Source organism: Ochotona princeps, chromosome 25 (genome assembly GCF_030435755.1).
Source record: "Ochotona princeps isolate mOchPri1 chromosome 25, mOchPri1.hap1, whole genome shotgun sequence".
Taxonomy (NCBI): domain Eukaryota; kingdom Metazoa; phylum Chordata; class Mammalia; order Lagomorpha; family Ochotonidae; genus Ochotona; species Ochotona princeps.
The window spans coordinates 31,210,596-31,226,592 of NC_080856.1; the positions used below are offsets into that span (position 1 = coordinate 31,210,596).

Consider the following 15,997-nt stretch of genomic DNA (forward strand, 5'->3'; position numbering starts at 1 on the left):
GACATTTGACCATACTCCCAGCATTTCTCCACAGAAAAAAGAGTACCATGTACATATCTCCTGGTAATGAAGACACCATCTGTGAGCCAACCAATGCTACATATGGAAAGAAAATAGATAAAAGATCCTTGATTGATGATGCTATGTTCCATCTTGTGCCTAGGTAAGACCAAAAAGAGTCTGCCCAATCACAGAGAACCAGAACCATGGGGCACATGCAGGAGTGAAGGATTTGCAGGGATCAACCACTACAGAGATCCTCGGGTGGGTGTTCACACCTAACAATAATAGTCCAAAGAGACAGGCATGATGTGGACATGACAGGAGGGTGAGTGGCAAGGGACAGGCTTAGAGGAGAGGTTGAGCTTGAGCTATCCTCGCAGCATGCTACAATACTAACACACAGAGTCTCCTGTAGACATTAAGAACCTCTTGCAGCTTATTAATTTTTACAATGCTCTGTGAGTATTGCTGGTTTTAGTTTGCTAATGAGTTTTCTACATTATTTCAATATAAGTGAAATTTGTTAGCTTTGTATAAGTAAATAAAATAAACTTATCTGTAAATATTGCACATCTTTGTGGGGGTGCTATGTAATCTGGCCATATCTGTATGGATGGTGTAATGTTCAGTCCTGGTGACTGTGTGTATGCATTCAAGCACAGAGTATTTCCTCCTGGTGGGAACATCCAAAAATCCTGTCCTCTACTGCTTAAAGTAAACACACATGACATGGACATGGACATGATCTGTCACCACCTGCTGTGAAACACAAGTCCAGGACTGTTGCAGCCTCACTAAATTAGCATCCATTAGCGGCCCCCCCTTCTCCCTACCTCTGTCCGTTATCTCTAGTCTCTGAGAGTAACTATTATACTTAATAGTTTTTGGAAAGGGATCAAGGGCTTGAAATAAAACTCTTTTCCAAATGCCACATGATCACAGGGTTGTGGTCTCATTGTTGTAAAGGTCACAGCCATTTGCTACTGGTTTATGTATTTCTTTTCATAAGAAAGCCCCAAGTTGGGCCCGGCGGCGTGGCCTAGCGGCTAAAGTCCTCGCCTTGAAAGCCCCGGGATCCCATATGGGCGCCGGTTCTAATCCCGGCTGCTCCACTTCCCATCCAGCTCCCTGCTTGTGGCCTGGGAAAGCAGTTGAGGACGGTCCAATGCATTGGGACACTGCACCCACGTAGGAGACCCGGAAGAGGTTCCAGGTTCCCGGCTTTGGATCGGCGCACATCGGCCCGTTGTGGCTCACTTGGGGAGTGAATCATCGGACGGAAGATCTTCCTCTCTGTCTCTCCTCCTCTGTGTATATCTGACTGTAATAAAATGAATAAATCTTAAAAAAAAAAAAAGAAAGAAAGCCCCAAGTGAGAGAAGATGTCATGAACCACATGTTTTCGGAGGCGTGGCTGCAAACGGTACTTGCAAGCAACATCTTATTGTAAAACTAACAGGAGAAAGCATTTCTCCTCATGCAGAATTTCAAAATTAAATTCTCATGCAGAAAGCATTTCAAAAATAAATTCTTGTCATGCAGAAAGCATTTCTCCTCATGCAGAGTTTCAAAATTAAAACATAGACCTGGATCTTTAGGGCTGCACTTTGGATTCTGTTTGGGATGCCTGCATCCCAGCTCAGAATTATTTGCTTGTAGAATTCAAGGGTCTGCTCTGGACTCCAACCTCCCCCCAAAGTACGCTCAATGGAGGTCCCAGACACAGCTTGTGAGGCTGAGTTTTTCTACTTCCCACGGAGGGAACGCACACAGTCTGGGCAGCTGACTTGCTTGGCTGCCCCAGCCAGCAGTTAAAGTCATTTGGGAGTCAATCACTATAGGAAACATTGCTCTCTGTATTTGTTGATCTCTCTTTATATTTCTGCCCCTCTAATGGAAGCTACATAAATTGATACTAAATGTGCTCAGTGCCTGTGTGTCCCTGCAACTCAGCACCCTACTTTCTCCTCCTTGTCATTCCTATGATGCTGGGATCCATGTTCTCTTTTCCCTTGAACTATGTTCTGCTTCTCAATCTCTCCCTGATGCAGCTCCCCTGTCAGTCACTCTACTGTCACCCATCAGCTGCTAGTGCAACAGATATTTCTACTTAGCCTTATAATCACAAATACATACAGTAACCAGTTCATCCAGTAGCCAAACTAACAGTGTCACCTCTTCATCTGAAATAGAGTGGTATGTCCGTTAGGTGACCTCGGGTTAATGCCCTGGGCACTCATTTTTTAGGATTATATCCTATGGTACCTGCTGGGCTCTCATATACAGCTGGAGGGGTCGTGTGGTTGGAGGGTCTCTGAAGCGAAATGGGACTGCTCCCTGGATGGCTGATGATGGAGGCTGAAGATTGAAGGTCACAGAGAACACAGCTGGAAGGAGGGCAGTCCTGGTTCCCCGTTAGATCAAGACCCCTGGAAGAACTCTGGGTGGCATCAGGGCTAAGGATGTACTCTGTGAGAACGGGCAGCAGAGTGAGGATTTACAGCCCTGTCTCTGCTCATTAGGCTCATGTCCCTCTTGGTGTTCTGACCTCTAATCACCTGAATTCCCTGTGGAGATGCTGGTCTGGGAAGAAAGAAACCTTCCTGCTAATTCTCTTTTCCCAAGAGATTCTGTGGAAGTCAGCTGAGCCCAATGTTGATTGCCCCTACTCTGGGAACTCTGCTGCATCCCAGAAGTCAAAGCTCCAAGGCAAACTCCTGCTTGGTTGATGTTTCCTCCAAAAGAACCTGCCCTGATTGCATCCTCAGTATCTCCAGTCTGGAGGTATGCTGGGTCCACTGCCCCTGATGTCGGCATAAGGTTGTCATTTCCCTCTGCTCAAAGGGGAAGTTCTTTATTTGACTCAGAACCAGCAGCCCTGAGCATATAGGAAGTAGAAATTGCATCAGCAGTTAAAAGCACACCTCGAGTTCCTCATTATAAAGCATTTGCTAACACAAAGAGATGTATTGTTTCATAATTTTTCATCCATACATGATTGGTTTAGAAACCTGCCATATAGTATACAGATATACATTGTTTTATGAACAAATAGAGTAATTGGTGCATCAATCACCGAAAGTCTTACCATTTATTAGTATTAGCAAAGTACAGAAACTTGTGTGTTTTTTTTAATATATGCATTATTGGCCACCTCCTGTGATAAAACACTTAATTTACATTACAGTGAAGAGTTTAATGTCTCATCAAATAAAGTTAAGCACCTAAAAGGTAAAATGATTCTAGTTCAATGCAAGAGTTAACAAAGATATAAACAATGATCAAATGGGGAAGAATAACCATGTCTCCCATGTACAGTCCATTTTCATGTAATCACATTGCCTTGAAAAGATAGTGGTATGGCTTTATTAAACCTTGCTTTGATAAGGGCATAAAACACAGATTGACAAAACCTTATTTGTAGCAACAGTCATGTCTTACACTTTTGTTTCCTTGTTTTTTTTTTTTTTATAAATATTAGCTCCCACATCTAAGGCAGAACATGCAGTACTTGTCTTTTAGTGCATAGGTTATTTCAAAATTGTCCTCTGGTTTCAGGCATTTTGTTGCAAAATATAGAACTTTGCTCTTTCTAATAGTTGAACAATATTCCACTGTGTCTTTTTACCACATCTGTTTTATTCAATCATCTGATGATGAATGCCTTGTTTGATTCTGTATTTTGTCTGTTGTAAATAGCACAGTTTTAAGCATGACATTGTAGGTATGTCTTTGATACAAGGTGCCCATGTCCTTTAGGGGTATATATCCTGAGGCGAGATTTTTGGATCACATGAAAAAAAATGCCTGTGAGATAGATACCTCATGTGTCTGATGAAGGATGCATCAGACACTTAAGCCAATCCCAAAAGGACAAATTTCGTATGTTTGCTCTAATATAAGACAACTGCCATTCAAAATACAAAACACAATGATATAAATGAACAAAAATATATACTTGTAATCTCACTAAGAATTTACCAGTCCAGAGTACCAGGCATCCACAATCCACCTCCACTCCTGAATCAAAGTAGGGAAGCTGTGTACACCTGCATCCCAATGCCTGGCTCCACGGTGACATGTCCTAGCCTGGAGTTCCTCTGTTTCTCCACTTAGAATTTAAACGTGTCTGAGAATGTGGTGGAAGATGGCTTGCAGCGGAAGGGTTTGGGCCTCTACCAAACACGTGCTTTGAGTTGGTTTCATTTCAGCTGTTTTGACCACTTAGTAAATAGGAGATCTCACTCTCTCTCTGTCTCTCTCAAACTCTTTCTCTCTCACTCTTACAAGTAAAAAAATATATATATTTAACACAAGCAAGTTAATCCTGGTTATAAAATATATATTCTGAAAATCTATGTGTAGTAGTGTTTTTGTTTTTCTTTAGTTTTCTTTTTCCTTTAGGTATACACATTTTCCTCAAAGTTTGGCACTGCACCCTGTATTTTAAATCTTTTATTTATTTATTTATTTAGGTTAAGAAAACTGAGATAAAGATAAAAATACCGAACTAATACTAGGCTATGTAAAAGGAGCTCTGAACAGCTACAGAAATCTAAAAGTGGAAGGTGAGAACTAATTCGGTCAATTGCCAAAATAAAGGGCAACAACTGACAAGAAAGAAACGGTTACCTTTTTGTGTCATATTTTTAAAGAACATAAAAGACAAAGAGACAAAGACAGTGAGGAAAAGAGGGAGAGATTTTCCACCAACTGGCTCACTCCCAATGAGTCATGATAGCCAGGGCTAGACCTGCATGAAACTGCTTGGTCCCTGCACTCTCGCTTACTTGGAAGTATAGTGGCTTTCTCAATGCATGTCCCTCAGTAGTCACTCCTCTCCTGGACATCAATCCTGAAGTCCTCACTCAGCCTTACTTGTGTCATAACCCATACCCCATGTAAGCCCACATGCCAAGTACCCAAGTGTGTCACCACTGGGCAACCCAAGGGCTTTGCCCAGCAGCATTGGCACCTGGGTCACCCAATCTGGAGTCAACTCTGCCACCGATGGTTGAGTAGAGGCAAGAGCACCCTGCAGAGGCCCCCTGAAGTCTCCTGCTGCCCCTGTCAGGCACGAGGGATGGAGGTTACTCCAGGCAGGCTTAATCTGTAGTCTCTTCTGCCTCTGCTGGGAGAGCAGAGGTGCTTGAGGTACACGCCTCCTAAAGTTGCCGACTGCTCCTGTGGAGCACGCAGAATCAAGGTGACTCCTCAAAACAATTCTATCCCAGCACCAAGGAGAGCAACATTGAACTGCATGAGTTTAACAAATGGATGGGAATGTTCTTATGACTTTTGAACATTTTGTTTTTAATATTTTTATAGATATAAAGAGAATAGGTTTCAGGTATTTCATAAATACAATTCTAACAAGTTAGTCATACTTCCCTGCAACCATCTCATCTTCCTTCTTTTTCTTGAAATATTTTACAATAATATAATTTCAAGTTTTTAATCATAGTAGTAATGGCAAGAAAAAGCAGAAAGATTACATGCTGTACAGGAGTATTGTCAAGGGTTAATCAACTACTCAAATCACAAGATGCCAGTCTCATTCTTATAATTCACAGATTTTTTTTTGGTTTGTATTGGGTATTAGCTGTAACATATGAGGAAAAGCATAAAATATATTTATTTTTCATGTAGCTGGTATAGAACATCTAAACTTTTTACTATAATGATCCTTACATGTAGGATATCTGAAAACTAAACTATCAAGCTAAGAAGGAGAACATTGACTAGTGCCATATGATGTTATTTGACAAGAATTCATATCATGAGAAATGTGGAAAATTCAGTTCTACACACTTAACCTCATACATTTCAAGGAGCATGCATAATGCTTATGTTAATTAAGATTCCATCAACAATGTGTGTAGAATGCCAACCAGCCATTAAAAGAATGAAATCTTGTATTTTTGCAATAAATTCAGTGCAACTGGAGACCAATTCACATACTGAAATAGGCAAGTACCAAAAAAGACGAATTTATTTGTTAGCTAAAGTAGAATTTAAGCAGTATAGGAATCAATTGTAAAAAAGTAGCATGGGCAGTATAGAAATACAAAGAGAATTGAAAGTGTTTTAGCACATAGATGATCACTTCATTAACATCCATCTCTCCATGAAACTTTTCTTTAGTCCCCTTGTATTTCTGGAAAAAGGCTGACAATAAATGTGGGAAAATGAAAAACATCAGAAAGAAAGTGTGTTGAGCTACAAGAGATAACACAAAGCACAATGGGCCATTCATTTGCAGTTTATACACAGAAAGTATTAATAATAATAAAAACTGAGAGAGCTGACAGGCTAAGCAAGCTCTGCTTCTTCCTCCAATAAATGAATCATGGTGTCTGACACTGAGAAGTGAGACACAAGGTCGTTGACACCAATCAGCCCCGATACCATGCGATCCAATGTACTTTATGAACTGGTAATTTTATCAGAGCCTTCTTGATGCCTGTCTGTGTTCCTCAGGCTGTAGATGAAGGGGTTCAGCATAGCAGTGACCACTATGTACATCACTGAGGCTGCTGCAGTTGAAGCTGAACTTGGGGCAGCACTGACACTGAGGTACACATCTAAGCTTGTGCAATAAAGGAGGGAGACAACCAAGAGATGAGAGACACAAATGAAAATACCTTATACTTGCCCTGAGCTGATGAGATGGCACAGATGGAGGAGACGATCTTAGAGTAGGAGAACAGGATCCCTGACAGGGGACCTCTCAACAGCAGCACAGATACAACATAAATCATAAGATCATTAAGATAAGTGTCAGAGCAGGCGAGCTGGATCACCTGATTCAACTCACAGAAAAAGTGGGGGATATCCAGGTGTGTGCAGAAGCTCAGCCTCAAAACCATTAAGAAGTGTAACATGGTATTCAGTACACCGATGACCCAGCACACCAGAAACAGTTGCACACAGAGCCAGGGGTTCATGATGACCATGTAATGCAGGGGGTGACAGATGGCCACATAATGGTCATAGGCCATCATAGTCAGGAGAAAATTGTCCAGATCTCCACATAGCAGAAAGAACATCTGTGTGATGCAGCCTGCATAGCTGATGGCTCTGCTCTGCATCTGAATGTTCACCAACATCTTGGGGTTGTGGTGGTGGAGGTGAAGCAGACATTCACCAAGAACAGGTTGGTGAGGAAGAAGTACATGGGTGTGTGGAGGTGTGGGTCTGAGAGGATGGCCAGAATGATGAGCCAGTTCCTGCTTACAGTGACCAGGTACATGGAGAGGAATAACACGAAGATGAGAGGCTGCAGTGCTGGGTCCTCTGAAAATCCCAGAAGAAGGAATTGTGAAAGCTGAGTTTGGTTGCTCAGTCACTACCAGGAAAAAATAGTTTAGCTTGAATCATACAAAGCAGACTTAACCAACAGAGCAGAAATCCATAATTCATGTTTTTCCATTTAGAATGTGGCTCCCACATTTGGAGATGGCTCAGGTTCCATTATCCCTTCCCAGAGGGATCACTGACCAAGAATTTCTTCCCACCCTCGGTGCTTTCCTAAAGTATCAAGTATTTCTCACATTTAAAGAAGCACGTGTCAATTAGTTTTTTGACCACTTGTTATCTATTCATTAGTGATTACAAACATACTTTCATTTTCCAGTTAAATGCATGAGCAACAACAACAACAAACCACGAGAAGAACCAGTGTATAATATATGGTTTCATGTATCATAAGAAATCCTGGGATTCAATCATGATTATGAATGATTAAGTGATTTTCAGCCACATGGTGCACCTGAAGCCAGAAGTGCTATGAGTTTGAGTAAATGATTCAGTCATGTTGGCAATGAGGAATCCCAAAGGTGTCACAGGATAAGAGCAGCTGAACATGGAACAGGCTGGAATCATGTCTAAAACTGAATTACTACGACTCAGTTTGCAGAACCAAATTTTTGCTGATTTAATAACAACGAGTGTAAAACCAAGAATCAGTTACTGATTTTGACAACAGAAAACTACAAGCTTTCACAAGTCCTCTTAAATTTCACTAAGAGGGTCCATGACAAAGTCTTGGCACATACAGCCAATAGATTCACTTATTCCTGTGCATACATTTTGTAAAATAGAGTTTTCCAATTTTGATGACATTTCCTAAGTTTGGATTAAGATATTTTTTTCATCAGACATTTTGGAACATATAAACATGCCTTCTAAATTCAGTTTTCTTTGCACTGAAGTACATTCAAATACACATCAAATGATTCCATGGCAGAAAAGGAGCTATCACAATGGCCAATCTGTGTAGATGAGAAGACAATAAGGACAGGAATAAAAGTCTCTCACCTTAAATTAAGGCAAACACGTGGTATTTAACCTTTTGGGATTGGCTCATTTCCCTTAGCATTATGGTTTCCAGTTTGGCCCATTTGGCCACAAAGAACTGCATTTTGTTTTTTTTAATAGTTGAGGAGTATTCCATGGAGTAGATGAACCATAGCTTTCTTATCCAATCGTCTGTTGATGGGCATTTTGGCTGCTTCCATGTTTTTGCAATTACTGATTGTGCTGCTATGAACATAGGAGTGCATGTTGGTTTCTCATAAAACAATTGTTCTGGATATATTCCTAGGAGTGCTATTGTTATGTTAGGTTTGTTATATGTTGTGTATAAACTAAAATTGAAATGTCAATGAGGTGGTCACAGAAGGTGGTTAAGAACTCGCATTTACTCTTACCATATTGGTTACTCATTACTATGTCAATTAATTCCATAATGATGTAAATTTTTGCTGATGGTATGTTGGAGCTTTTATTTGATTGGGATGATACTCTGCTGGCTCTATCTTCAGACCAGAGAGGGTATACCTAAGAAGCTGTTGAACTTGACTGGACAACAAGATGCTGGACTCTATGTTTGGAATATGCTTGCAATGGGGGAATCTCAACTGAACTTGAACTGTAGTTATGCAACAAGGTGGAGGAATACACCATGGTGGGAAGGTTTGGGGAGGGGTGGGGAGAATCCAAGTACCTATGAAACTGTGTTACATAATACAATGTAATTAATGAATTAAAAATAATAAAAAATGCAAAAAAAAAGTCTCTCACCTGACAGCACACCAGCAAAGCACTGAAATTGCAGCAGAAATGAGAGTGACAGGAAAGCCTTGAGTGTATCCAACTCACAGGTCATGTAATAACTCTCAAGGAGGTGTCTTTGATAGAGGTCTTCTTACTGCATCATTAAGACAACATTGAGTTATGTGAGAGCACAGTGAGAGAAGGCAGAAGACCCTGAGACTCGTGTGTTCCAGCAGCTGCCACTATCAGGATTTCCATGCAGACATGTCCCCTCTCCTGGGCCTTTCTTTTCAATACTGGGACACTCAGTTACACCCCTCCTCTTAACAACTTGAATTGCCAGGGTGGTGACTCAGTCTGTAGAAGCTAATCTAGGGCCAAGAAATGTGATTGCCCCTCCTCTAATCAGTTTCATGTCTTGGACAACCAGGTCCCTTCACATTGCAAAACTGATACGACCTCACTCCACCTACCACATGTCCCTCCACACAGAAAACTCCTCCTCTACTACCCCAGATCTCCAAATACTGCAAAGTTAGCTATGTGCACTTTCAGCAACTTATGCCTCTCACAAAGAGCTGCCATTTAGTTCCTTACCTTAAAATGTTTCACTGAGACAAGCCAGTTGCCCTAAGACAATTGTCATGTGTTTCCCCTAATATGCCATAGTTAATATTGAATTCTATAATTATGTAGGAATGGAAAGAGCATCTTGAGATTTGATTGTTGTTTCTATTCCTGGGAAAATGCAATTTCTCTAAGTTTTTACTTGTTGAATATGATGGTTTGTTATGCAGTAAGCTTGTGCCAAGTAAGTTGTAGTTAATACCTTTTATTCAAATTCATCAGTTATAACTTTTTCAATACTTATATAGGATAATATATAACAAGATGGAAAGGCAATTACCATGACTTTATTATTGCATATTGTACATACATATCAATTATCATCTTATACACTCTAAATAAGTAAAAATATTTCCTGTAATTTTAAATAAACTTAGATAGAAAATGTGTATTTAAAATAAAAGTAAAACTGAGTTCAGTGGATTGCACTAGTCCCACAGGAAAATAATACTGACTGTGGCATCGTATGGGTCAAAATAGGTCCATGTGGCACCCACACTTAACATCCAGGAGGTTCTGGAAGATCAGCACCATCAACAACCCAGCTATATAGGACACCTGGTGTCTCCCTAATCCTGGGACCTGCTCCAACCGGAAATGGGAGAAAGGTTGCAAAAGCAACAATGCAACCTCAGCATGGCATCACAGGAGGTGGAGAGTGGTGAGCCAGGAGTTGGGCTACAGAGACCATGGTGGAAATTTAACATAAGAACCCAGACCTGGAACTTGCTGGGGGGAGTGGTACAACTGCCTGCAAGCAAAGAGATGTGTACCAACTGCAGTAAGTAAAATCGAACTGTAGACCTGTGGGTGACACAGCTTAGAAACCTACTCCAAGAAGAAGAATCTGATAACCAGAAGTACAATGATCAAGAGCAAAAGAGGACAAAAAGGCAAAATGAATATTGCTGAAGACTCCACTGAAAAGAAGCAAAAGCCTATGCCAACCCCAGTGTTCACTGAGGATGACATCGAGAGAATGGGGGAACACAGAATTCAGAAAACTCATTGTAAAGCTTCTGATCAACAAAGATCACATACAAGAGTTCAAAAATGTTAAGAAATATCTTACACAAGCACTAGCAGCAGTAAAGCAAATCAAGGCTGATATATCAAAAATTAAGAACACAGTAGAGCAAATTGAAAGTACAGTGGAGAGTCTCCAAAATAGAATAAAGCAAGCAGAAGAAAGAATCTCAGAATTGGAAGATATTTCCTGTCATCAGGGAGAAGCAAACAAAAAGCTGGAAGCAGAGCTGGATCAGGCCAAAAATTGAAAGAATTGAAAGACACTAATAAGAGGACAAATATGAGAGTTATGGGAGTCCCAGAAGGTGCAGAAAGAGAAACTGGTTTTACAGATACAGTTAATGAAATAATAAGGGAAAAATTCCCTAATCTAGAGAAAGCATTGGGAAACATCAAAAGGGCATAGAACTCACAATAGGCTTGATCAAAAGTGACCTTCACCAAGACACATGATCATCAAACTCCCTTCAGTTGAACATAAGGAAGCGATCCTTTAATGTGCACATGAAAAAAATCAATTAACACATAAAGGAATGCCATTTAAACTTACAGGAGATCTTTTACAGGAAATTCTACAGTCAAGAAAAGAATGGAGTGACATATTCCAGATTCTAAAAGCAAAAAATTGTCGGCCCAGGATAACATACCAGGCAAAGCTTTCTTTTGTCTTTGAAAATGAAATCAAATTCTTCCACAGTAAAGTTAAAAGAATTTGCCTCTTTCAAACCTGCCCTACAAAGGATAGTTCAAGATGTTCTCTTGACAGAGAAGAGGAATAGCTCCCCACCAAACCAAAGGCAAATATGAAGAACATCCCAGTAAAATGACAACAGAAGACTAAATCAATGAACAACCTATTCCTAAAATGACAGAACCAAATTACAACCCATACATATTAACCCTAACGCAATTGGCTTAAGCCCATTCAAATATCATGGTTCAGTAGACTGGATTAAAAAACAAAACCCATCTATTTGTTGTCTAAAAGAGATACATTTCACCAACAAAAATCAGCAGAAACTGTATCTCATGGATTTTGATGTTTTTGTTAGTTTCATCTCTTTAAAAGTTTCTTGTGATTAAATCATTCAATGACTCACAGATCATACAGTAGCATCATTTTCTTCAGGAAGTTCTTGATTTTCTTTTTCATTTCTTTAGCAACACATTAATAATTCAGTAGCATGTTATTTAACTTCATGGTGTTGTTAATTTCTTTTATCTTCCTGTTGTTGATTTTGTTTTGTGTCTTTTCATTTAAGGAGATGTATAGCAGCTGTGTAATGGAGACTTTCATATCTAGCACCATGGCATTTAACTTCATGGCATTTTAAACTTCTATTTTTCTTTCTATTGTTGATTTTGCATTGTGACTTTTCATTTAAGAGGATGTACAGTAACTGTGAAATGAGACTAACATATCCATATGTGAGGATACAAAGTAGTATGCATCTCTAATTCCAGGCAAAGATGGACTTACAATGAAACTTACAATGAAACTTACAATGAATCTTTACAATAGGATGCTGGACTCTGCCATTGCCCATGCCTGAAATGATGGACTTATGACAATGTATGAAGAACTATACTTTAGTTATGACATAGGGGACCTAGACGGGGGGAGGGGGGTTGAGTAGAGGATAAGGGAAATCCAAAGAACCTATGGAACTATATTATAAAATGATGATAATAATAATAATAAAGATTAGAAAAAATAAAAGTAAAATCTTATATTATCTGGTTATTTTATTTTAGCATATTATCGTATTTTTATTTTAAATTATTTTGTACTAACCAATACTCGATTAACCCCTGACAAACTTATCATTTCAGATATCTAGCCACATGGCTTCCACATATACTTACATTATCGGCTTATTTGTGCTACTGCCTAACATGTGGCCTGCATTGAAATATGGTAGAGAGAATATAAATGGATCAGTGATTCAATAAACACTTGATCAGCAAATTACAGGAAGTCTAACTATTCGTCTTGGATTTTCTCATTCAGGTATTGCATTGCTGGGTGTGTTTTTCCTTTACTAAACACAGAGCATAGGAAAGCTTGATGGTATTATTTCTGAGAGTTTAATTTATTTGGAGGCCTTCAATGTAGCTCATACCTGAATAAGGTCAAACAGAAATCAAAGAAAATCAGTGCCCACCCAACAGTGTTAAAATTCCAATTTTATAAAACATTTTGTCTTCTTTTTTTTTCTTATGTTAGTCATGTTATTGTAAGTTTTCTATTTTTCCTTCCCATGGTTGATTCTATCTTATGGATTTTCTTTTAAGAGGAAGCATAGTAAATATATTAGAGACTATCATTCATACTGAGATCTGAAGCTTCAATGCAACATGCGTCTCTACTTCCAAATGATGGATTGATTCCCAATCAAGCTGTTAAATATATCTTGAAAATAGGATGCTGGACCATGTGCTATTGTCCAACCTTACACTATTGGGATATAGTTAAATAGCAGAATGATTGACTTATGAATTTTTTGAGGGACTATACTATTGTAATAATTTAGTGAAGTCAGTGGGGGGGATTTGTGAGATGAGATGGGAAATCTCAAAGCCTATGGAACTGTATAATAACATAATAATAAAGAAAAATGAATAAAAATAAACTATAATTAGAAAGAACTACTTAGATTAGATTCCTGCTTCTGCTCCCAGGAAACCCTGAATTCTCTAATTTTTTGCCTATTGCATAAGATGGTTATTGACACACTAAGTTGTGACTATCCAGGAGAGTGAGAAAATAATTTTTCAAAAATTGAGGAATAAAGGATGGAAAGAATGAGGGGAATTGAGTTAGGGAAAGAAGGGAGGGTAGGCAAGATGATGTCTTTGCAATTGCATCTGCCAAGTTTAATAAAACTTACAAAGAGCTAAAAGCCAAAAGTATTACACACACACACACACACACACACACACATTCGTTGGAGAAGGATTTATTTCCTTTATCAAAAGAGACAGAAGAATGTACACATCCCCTAAAAGTGAAAATTGCTCTCTGTTTATTGAGTTATATTTAGGGTAGACACATAAACATGAAGCAAGTTGCATGATTTATGGCTGAATTCCTCAAGTGGAATTCTACGTTTATGCAGCTAGAACAAATAGAATACAATCTATTAATTTTTACCTGCACTCACACTAGGTTAAGCTCTTACAACTGTAGTCATGGAGACCACATTTGATACACACACAAACACAAATGTGTGTTTTCAAAGGAAAAAAAAATCTTAAAAAGATAGAATGCATCATTTAAGTATTGGTAGCACTTCAAGGTGCAAACGTATCCACCTAAGAAAGGGGTGTAAACCTGCTCCTACAGCATCTGGGATCTTCAAAGTGTACAAGTACCTGAAACAGTTCCAGGGTCCAGAAATTGAGGTTCAAACATAATGACAACACATCAAACACACAAATGCCTTACACCCCACATAATTAGGACAAGGCATGAAAGTAGCAAAAGACATGGAAATCAGGGTCATTAAATAAACTGGTTTTAGATGTTTGTGTGCTGCAAGTCATGGAAATGAGCTAGCATTTCTTATATTTATTCTGACATTAGGAGTATTGCTAACACATGGCTGATTTTTCAGTTGCAAGGCACTACCCAGTACAACAGACAAGAAGGGAAGCATGCTTAGAATATTCTTACAGTGCCACAAGCAAAAGGGAGTTTCCAGATAGTTCTGATTCAATGTTAGGAAGTGATTTGGGGAAAATGTCAGTGGTGGAGAATGGAGGAAGATTAGTGGGTTCCTTGCGTGGTACCGAGAGTTTGAAATCACCGTAATGGGAAATCCAGGATAGAAAGAGAGAAGGGGCCCAGCGCAGTGGCCTAGTGGCTAAAGTCCTCACCTTGAACACACCAAGATCCCATATGGGCACCGGTTCTAACCTCGGCAGCTCTGTTTGCCATCAATCTCCCTGCTTGTGGCCTGGGAAAGCAGTTGAGGACGGCCCAAAGCTTTGGGACCCTGCACCCACGTGGGAGACCCGGAAGAGGTTCCTGGTTCCCGGCATCGGATCAGTTCAGCATCGGCCTGTTGCGGCTCACTTGGGGAGTGAATCATCGGACAGAAGATCTTCCTCTCTGTCTCTCCTCCTCTATGTATATCTGACTTTGTAATAAAAATAAATAAATCTTTTTAAAAAAAAGAAAGAGAGGAGACAATTGTGCTTTTGAAAGTGGATCTTCTAGTAAGGGTTTCTGACTCTAAAATTTTGATTCTTGCAATCTTTGGCACTTTTTCAGCCTTAAGATGCCTGGCCAGTTGATGGCTTCCACCCAAAAGTTCCTTTCAGGACCTTCTTGATGTCTTCATTCCTGAGACAGTAGATGAAGGGGTTTAGCATGAGGGTGACAATGGTGTACATCACTGAGGCTGTGGCTGTTTAGTGTGAGTTGTATGTAGCAACAGAACTGAGGTACACACCCAGTTCTGTGCCATAAAACAAGGAAACAACAGAGAGGTGAGAGATGCAGGTGGAAAAAGCTTAATACTTGCCCTGAGCTGAGGTGATGGCAAGGATGGCAGAGACGATCTTAGAGTAGGAGACCAGGAACCCACATCCCATCAGCACAGACGCACCATAGATCGTAAGGTCATTGAGAAAGGTGTCAGAACAGGTTCTGTAGACCACCTGGTCCAGCTCACAGGAAAAGTGTGGGATTTCTATGTCTATGCAGAAAGACAGCCATAAAAGCATTGATCTGTGCAACAAGTCTTGCATGAGACTAATGGTCCAGCACACCAGAAGCAGCTGCACACAGAGCCAAGGGTTCATGATGACCATGTAGTGCAGGGGGTGACAGATGGCCACAAAGTAGTCATAATCCCTTACAACCAGGAGGCAGTTGCCCAACCCAATTAAAAGAAGGAAGCAGAACATCTGTGTGATGCAACCTGTGTAGCTGATGGCTCTGCTGCGTGTCTAGATGTTCACCAGCATCTTGGAAATGGTGGTGGAGCTGAAGCAGGTGTCAGAGAATGAGGGGTTGGCAAGGAAGAAATACATGGGTATGTGGAGGTGGGGGTCTGGGAGGATGGCCAGGACAATGAGCAGCTTCCCATGACAGTGACCAGGTACATGGAGAGGAACAGTCCGAAGATCAGAGGTTGCAGTGCTGGGTCCTTAGGTGGGTTCCATGCGATCAAAGTGTCAACTAGAATGGGAACATAAAAACCTGATTGTATTTTACAAGTCACTATTCACACTGCTGATGTATAGAATCCATGCTGTATTGTCATAAAATGAT

General features: G+C 40.0%; 2 pseudogenes; both read right to left on the reverse strand.

Moving 5' to 3' along the window:
* Positions 1–6,429: 6,429 nt before the first annotated feature.
* LOC101519578 (olfactory receptor 7A10-like) lies at positions 6,430–7,255 on the reverse strand (annotated as a pseudogene).
* Positions 7,256–14,994: 7,739 nt separating this feature from the next.
* On the reverse strand, positions 14,995–15,756 carry LOC101519334 (olfactory receptor 7A17-like; annotated as a pseudogene).
* Between the last annotated feature and the right edge of the window lie 241 nt (positions 15,757–15,997).